Below are 8,381 nucleotides of genomic sequence, written 5' to 3'. Positions count from 1 at the left end.
TTATTACCTACATCATGTTTATAATTGTTAAAGTTTCACACAGCAAAGGAAATAACTTTTTAAAATCAAATTATTGAATTTTTTTTTGTATTCGTGATAAATATTAATTATCAAAAAAAGCATGGGGGAAGAAACATTTTACAATTTTAAGTTATAGGGTTGGTGATGCCTTGTGACCTGCATACTTTATAAACGACTGTGGCACACACACACACACACACACATCACTTCGCACCAGGCAGTGGTGCAGAGAGGACAGCCTCTCTAAGGCATAGCTTCACTGTTCAGATCAGTGTTTGACAGCCACCACTGCTTTTAGGTTTTAGGTGACCGGCGGGTCGGATAGCCCGCGAACCGCGACAGGGACAGGATGGCGAGCACGAGCACAACACCCGACATGATGGAGACACAACACACAAACGCCAAACGCGAGCGATCTGACGACGACACCGAGTTCCAGCAGGTTGGGGGGAAAAAGGCCCTGCGGAACAAGCAACCACGTGTCCGAAGCCATTCACTTGGCAGGCGACGGGAGACGGTGCTAGGGAACAATGAGGATGCGCGTACAGCTAGGCGCGACGCAGAACAAACACAAACAGCAGGGACATCTGAAATCCCGCTGCAGAACAGTTTCGGCGTGCTGGAAAATCTGCCTGCCGACACGCAACCACAGTCAAGGACACAACCACTGACCACAACCGCGGCCGGCAATCGGTACAGGGGTGTACCGATCATGGTCAGGGAAGTTGCGAAGCTCAAAGAGATCGCAACTTTCCTGAACGCGCACCGCATCGCGTTCAAAAACACAATAACACGCAGGAGAGAGCTGCGACTGACATTCGAGAACAGAGAGGGCTACTCTCAAGCCCTCTCATACCTGAAATCAAACGGAATACACCATCACACGTTTGCGCATCCCGAAGAGCGCAACACAAAAGTTGTAATTAAGGGATTGTACCCGGAGGTCGTCGAGGCCGACATCGCCGCGAAACTGACGGAGAAGGGCTTCGTAGTTCATGACGTGCGCAATTTCGAAGTCACCCGAACAGACGCCACAGGGCAGTCACAACGTTTCCGGTCAGGGACATTCTGCGCGACCGTCGCGGCCTCTGACAATAACATCCAAACAGTACGAACACTCCACTACACCTCGGTTACGATACAAAAGTACCAGGCCCGCCCACAAGACATCGCTCAGTGCAAGCGCTGTGGTGAATTCGATCACACTCACACTCGCTGCAGTAAGCCACCACGATGTGTCAGGTGTGGGGAAAACCACGCCCGAAAGGACTGCCCAAAGTCTGATGACACAGGGACACACTGCTGCCTGGAAGCAGTGTCCAGTGTTCCTGAAAATGGTCGCGAGTAGGACACAGCGACAGGCCTCGCAGACACAGGCGCAGTCTAAACAACAACCGCCTGCCACGAACAGCCAGGTGGAGTTCCCCCCCACCCGCCCCACTCACGCACAGCCGCGCACCCAGGTGGTAAACAAGCCACAGACACAGCCGCAAACAACAACTACCGAGCTGACACGACCGGAACGAAAATATTCGCAGGCCGTGAAGGAACCGCGCACCACTCACACTCCAGCGCAGAACAGAATAGAGGGAAACACCGTCGGTGATCTGTTCGAACTGGCAGAGATTCTGAAACTCTGCAATTTCTCACAGCTCATTGCTACACTCTCTCCACACTACGCCGCCATCCGAGCTGAAACAGACGTATCGAAGCGACAGATGATTCTACTATCCGCAATCCTGAATCTCGCTACACCTTAAAATGGCACAGAACCCGGGGAAGCTTTTACAGGTCCTAATTTTCAATGCACACGGCCTCCAAAAAAAAATCTATGAACTGGAACAGTTACTTTTTGTATACGGGATCGATGTAGCTTTCATTTCTGAAACTTTTCTAAAACCACACATGCGAGCTTACATATGCGGTTACACAATATACAGAACAGACTACCCCGCACTCCGCGGCGGCGGTACAGCCATACTAATTAAACACGGAATTCACCACCACCCGATAACTATAAATGGACTACAACACATTGAGGCCACCAGCATAAACGTCCGTAATAATAATTCACATGTTTGCATGTCTGCGGTATACAAGACGCCACAAGACCCACTCACACCACAGGACCTCAATAAATTAATGGAAGTCGAGGATCAATTTTTTATAGCAGGGGACTTAAACAGCAAACACACTGATTGGGGCTGCACACAAACAAACGCCAACGGGAACATTCTACACGGCCACGTGGCAGCGGGAAACTACATCATTCTTGCGCCTGACTCCCCGACATGCTATCCAGTAAGTGGTGGCACTCCAGAAATTTTAGACATAGCCCTAACAAACATACCAAACGCTCAGCTAAATACAGAAACATTAGATGAACTAAACTCCGATCACTTACCGGTGCTAACACAAATAACTTTTAATGCTACATCCAACATACAACTCTTTAATAATAACCTAAAAATCACAGATTGGGACGGGTTTAAGGAAGAACTTATAGACACCCTAAATCAGCCCCCCGAAATAAATTCACCTGAGGAAATAAACCCACACGTAAAACTTTTCACAGACACAGTAAAAAATTCCATTAAAAAACACTCTCGCTTTGAAACAAAAAGGCAGTTCACTCGAACACACTACCCCGATCTGGATTATTACATTTCTCTTAGGCGGCAAGCCTGAAACAGAGCACAAAGACTCCGCACACCAGAAGCCAGAAACGAATACAACAGACTGAATAATCTCGTACAGCGCAAATTAAAACAGGAAAAAATAAATCAATTCGGAAACTTAATAAACGAAGTAGCCCGAAATGTGGAAACCGCAGGAAATGTGGAAACTATCTCGCAGGCTCCGCGGTAACAAAAAATTTATTTCAACTCCAGCTATTATAACAGCAACCGGGGCTAAATACATAGCAGAGGACAAGGCCAACGCAGTCGCAGACCTTCTAGAAAAACAATTCTCCCCGAACACAGACGTAAATGATAGAAATTTCACTTTAACAACAACACAGGTGGTAAATAACTTTCTACAAACAGGCACGCAATCTGTCCCTGAACCAATAACATTAAGGGAACTTTTAAAGCTAATTAAAGCCAGTCCGAACAACAAATCAGGCGGCACGGACGCAATAAACTACGAAACACTTAAAAAACTCCCTCTTGAGGCACTTGAATATTTACTAGCGATATTCAACGCTATACTAACACACAAAACTTACCCCGACTCCTGGAAACTAGCAAAAATAATCACAATACCTAAACCAGGGAAAAACCCAGCCATTCCAGAAAACAGGCGACCCATAAGCCTTTTAAACAGCATGAGTAAAATTTTTGAAAAAGCATTACTCTCGCGCCTTCAAGCACACGCAGAGGAACACAACGTGATTCCAGATATTCAATTTGGTTTCAGGAAAGGTCATTCAACAATCCACCCCTTAATAAAAATCGTAGAAGCTGCTACCGACGGATTTAATAACACATCTAAAGCTTACACTGTGATGACGATGCTCGACGCAGAAAAAGCTTTCGACAAAGTCTGGTTTCCGGGCCTTATTCAAAAATTCATAAACTTTAATTTCCCAGACACATATATTTATCTGGTGGCCCACTATTTATGGCGTCGTAATTTTTATGTTGCTCTGGACGGGGCTAAATCGACTACTCGCGAACTTACAGCTGGGGTGCCGCAGGGCTCCCCTCTCTCTCCTTTCTTCTATAATATTTACACAGCCGATATACCGCACGAAAACGCCTACGTACAGATGTATGCGGACGATACAGCCATAATTAAACAATCCGGAAACTTAAAATATGCCATGGTTTGCGTCCAACGACAGCTGACAGCACTTGAGCAATTCTACACTCGGTGGCGAATTAAGATTAATGCAGCTAAATCAACCACGCTTGTAATTTCAAAACGTAGAGGCAGACCAGACAGGGAGCTAGAAATTTTTCACCAACCTATTCCTAATGTTTCACAGGCAAAATATCTAGGACTCACGCTAGACAGAACACTACTATGGGGAAAACACATCGCTCGAGCAACAAACATTGCAACAGGATCCTTGAGAAGCCTGTAGCCAATGTTAAAAGCACCTAATTTACCACGCAGGAAAAAACTCCAACTTTACACTCAAATTGTACGCCCGCAGTTGCTATATGGATGCGAGGTCTGGGGCTATGCTGCAAATCACGATATAAATCGGCTACAAGTTAAACAGAATAATTTCCTAAGGGCCATTTTAGATTGCAATAGATTTACGAGTAACGAAAATATTCACAACGCACTTAAAATTCCGTACATCCGCGAAATAATATCAAAGAATAATTTTAAAATGTATCTAGATTTACCACAGCACGAAAACGCACTGATAAATTCAATAGCGATTTACGACCTGTCCGAGCAACGTAAACATAAAAAACCTCGTTTAAATTAAAACGATAAATATTAAAAACGAAAGCGACATGGATTCAGTTTTTAAAAAGTCTTCAATAACTTTAAAATTACATAAAATAGCTCTCCGAACACCTCGTGCGGGGGCCTGCGGGGCCCTGGCCAATCACAGGCCTAGAAGCTCTCTGATTGGTCGGGGCGCTGAGGGCCTCCAAACAAAACTGTTTCTTCGCCCGACGGTAGGTCAGAGATTCCTGCCCGAGCCTCTGGACGATGCGGACCTGTCCTGCATACTCCAGAAACATGCCTAGGCGCATCACCTACAACGAACGCTATGAGCGCGGAATCGCCACTGAAGCCAAGGGCCCGTTTTTCGCCGCGGAGTTGCACTCTGTGAGAGCTCTCCCGGCGGACCTAGGCGAGCGGATTGAGGAGAACGCACTGTTGTACGGGGCGCACCTGCAGCCATGTCCGGAGGACCGGAACAGGGCTGCAATATACTTGTGGTCCGCGCAGCAGATGCGGGAACTGGAAGAATTCGCGCGAGAGCAAAAGCCCCAACTGCACCTAGAAGAGCAGGCTGTTCGCTTGCGCGCATCGTGCAGCGAATCGCCTGCAAAATACACCTCGTGGGCCATCTACGAGATGATGCTGCTGGTAGAGGGGGCAACTGCAAGAGGGCAAACAACAACAAAGCCCGCCCCAGCAGCACCAGCACCACCAGAGTCACGGGATGTCTGGACGCAGTCTGCGCCCCCGCAGCCTGCCCCAGAGCTGCGCAACAGCAGCTGCCAGACGGACCCAGCTGTGCGGAGTCGGCACCAGTGGAGCCAGACGCCCGCCCCAGCCAAGTGCCAGGAAACTGGCACCCAAGCAGCTGTTGTCACAGCTCAGAAGAGCACCACTGCAGCTCTTCACGTAGCACAAGATTACTCTCCACTGCTGCCGCCGCCGGTAGCTTCTGCGGCCACACAGACTGCCCCCAAGGCGGCCTCGGCTGCGGGGAAATCGGCGCGGCAGCCAGCACAGGAGCAGCCCAGTCAGCGCCCACAAGATCACCGCGCGCCCTGGCACTTTGTCGTCCTCAGGGGCGGCAGGGAGGCCGGGGCACCTGCCGAAGAAGTCGACGCAGCCTTGCGCTCGGCCGGCCACAAGCCGACCAGGTGCTGGCGCGTCTGCAGCAGGGCAACAGGGCGCCTCACTGGCCTCTACAGAGTGGCCTTCGCCACTGTTCAGGAGGCCACTCGCCTGCTGGAGGCCGGCCTCACCATCAGAGGCGCCCACTGCGCAGCTGAACCAGCCCTCACCAGACAGCAGCTCCCCAGGGCCTGGGGCCGCACCGAGCTGCAGTCTACTCCGCGCGGCGCGGTGCTGCAGTTGGCAGAAATGCTAGCTGCGGTGCTGAGCCGCGCTAGGTACACACCGAGCCAGCCGTGGGCAGAGGGGACTCGTCCCCTCCGCCGGCCTAGCCCCTCTTCCCGTTAAAGGGAGGGGGTCAGCAGCCCACGGTTTAGGAACCTCGCCACACACACAACACACTAGCTAACACAGTAAATCAGTCCAGCCTTTGCCCACACGCAAATAAATAAATCAACACGTTTTTTTCAAACTAAATAAAATCAAAACAAGCTGAGCAGCCAAGGCCAACTGCTCAGCTTAAATTAATATTCACCCCCTTCCCCCCCCCTTTTGAATTTAAAAATTTTAAACTAAAAGGGAGGGCTGGACAACACACGAGTTTAAAGTAGAATCACCACACGAAATTAAAGTAGATTATTACAGGCCTTTTGCAATATAACACAGCTTCGCAGCTTAGTCAAAAAGTCAATAACAAAAGTCAAAACTGAAATCACATAGGTCAGAACAGGAGGTTAGGGGTCGGCGGAAAGCCACCTGGTACTCCTAAAGGGTCGCGGAGTTCGATGCCAAGTTGCGACATTCGGGCCCCGCGGCCCTCACTGGCGATGATGTTATCCCTTTATCAGTCAGACGAGAGTCTGCTGGGGGGGTGCTTCATTAAGCACTGATACTGAGCCCGACGGTAGGCTTCACCTCCAGTGCCGGCCGCGTTTCGGAAAGGCATGGGATTTTGAATTAACAAAGCTAGTTCCGTAAATCTATCATCACCTAATAAATATTTATTTTCCCTTCCCCGGGGTACGTAACATTTTAGTCACACCATTACAACACGCGCGACAATCCACATACACGTCGTAGCACCTTGTCAAGGCAGAATCATGCAGGTGAACTGGCAGAGGGAGCTGCCCCAGCCCTCGCTGGGGATCCGGGCCGAGAGGCATGCATGCCTGTCAGGGCAGGGCTCTGGGGGCATGTACAGTAGCTTTAAGTCTAGATTATATTAAGAAAAGGAAAAAAAAGGGGAAAAAAGGAAAAAAAAATTATAAAATAATACAATTTAAAAATATATATATATATATAATACTGGATGAGGGCATCTCTCTGCTCGAACAATAATAGAATTGGACGACCTTCATTTATTAATTTCACTTTCTATTTTTCAGGTTTAGAAGACAACAGCCTGGGGGCTAGCTACAGCAATACTGGTTCAGCCTAACTTTGACCGAACTATATTGGAACGCAATAGTTCGGTCCTTCAGGCGGCCAGTGGTTTACTAATCTATGTAATTTCTTTTACCGTATCACCAACACGACCACACGATGATATGCCTGTGCGAGTGACGGCCTGAACTACCTTGTTACATGCAATAATGGGCTAACTACCCTAGCATGTTTCTGTGTTCCCAGGGGTTCGTAGGAGCGGCTTGCACAGCTTTACACTACACGCCACACCCGAATTTAACTAGGTCACTTGAAATTACAGCACACCGACAAGCCTCTATTGCATACCAACACGACACTACATCACGCCAGTTAGCCGATCTAGCTGGTGGGGAGCTTCTCTCCCCCGCCGAATTAGGTACACGTAACTTTTCTAGCATTACACAACCTACCAGCGCACACACAGGCCCGTGTGCCAAACTTATCCCACAAGACACGCGCCCCGCCCGTTGATCCAAGTGATTCTACAAAAGTGTGGGGTGCACCTGATTTACAATGCACTAAGCGAGTTATAGAAACTTCGGTTTCTGGTCTCGCACACACTAACTGCCCCGGATGGCAATATGATGGATCGGCGACACACACACATACGCGCGCGCGCAATCATACACACACACGCGCGCGCGCGCGCGCTCATATGCACGCACGCACACACGCACACACGCACACACGCACGCACACACACTTTCTGCAGTACCTGGCGTTGCCAGGGCTTAACACTGGGTAGTATATTGTCCGCGAGTTGAAGCAAAATGGATATCGAGAAAAATATTCTCCGTGTTAAAATATCTTTATTTATTTATTTATTTATTATGGCCTTCTATACAACCCAAGCAGATGGGAAGAGATTGGTTGAACGGTTCAGAAGTTGATGCGCTGCAGCGCCATCTTGTGGCGAGTTACAAAAAAAAATGGATATCACAAAAACCTTCTCCATGAAAAAAAAAAAAACTTCGATGTGCCAACTTTCACGGCAATCGGTCAAACGGTGTCGGAGTTTATCGACGTCGTACATACATACATACCAACATCAAATTATATATATAATATAGGCCTACATGGTCAGAAATTGATGAGAATAAATTCAATGGGTGGCGGGAATGCCAAAACAAGAAATTTTTTTTGTTAAGGAACATGTGTACGGAAACGCAACGCTGCAAAGCTGCAGGCGCGAACAGGAGTACAGTGAATTTTAATTTCGCGCGCATTAGGTATTATTATTTCAGTGCTAAGATGACGCGAGATCGCAGTGACGTAACGTCCAAGCCCTCCGTGGGAAAGCATGGCAACTAGCCGGGCGCAGAAGTTAAAAGAGTAAACCACACGCACTAGCAACCAGTAGTTCACTGTACACAGAGGTGCCCCCCCCCCCCCAA

This window comes from Bacillus rossius (genome assembly GCF_032445375.1).
Source record: "Bacillus rossius redtenbacheri isolate Brsri chromosome 4 unlocalized genomic scaffold, Brsri_v3 Brsri_v3_scf4_2, whole genome shotgun sequence".
In the NCBI taxonomy this organism is placed as follows: Eukaryota; Metazoa; Arthropoda; class Insecta; order Phasmatodea; family Bacillidae; genus Bacillus; species Bacillus rossius.
This window is presented reverse-complemented; position numbering follows the sequence as displayed.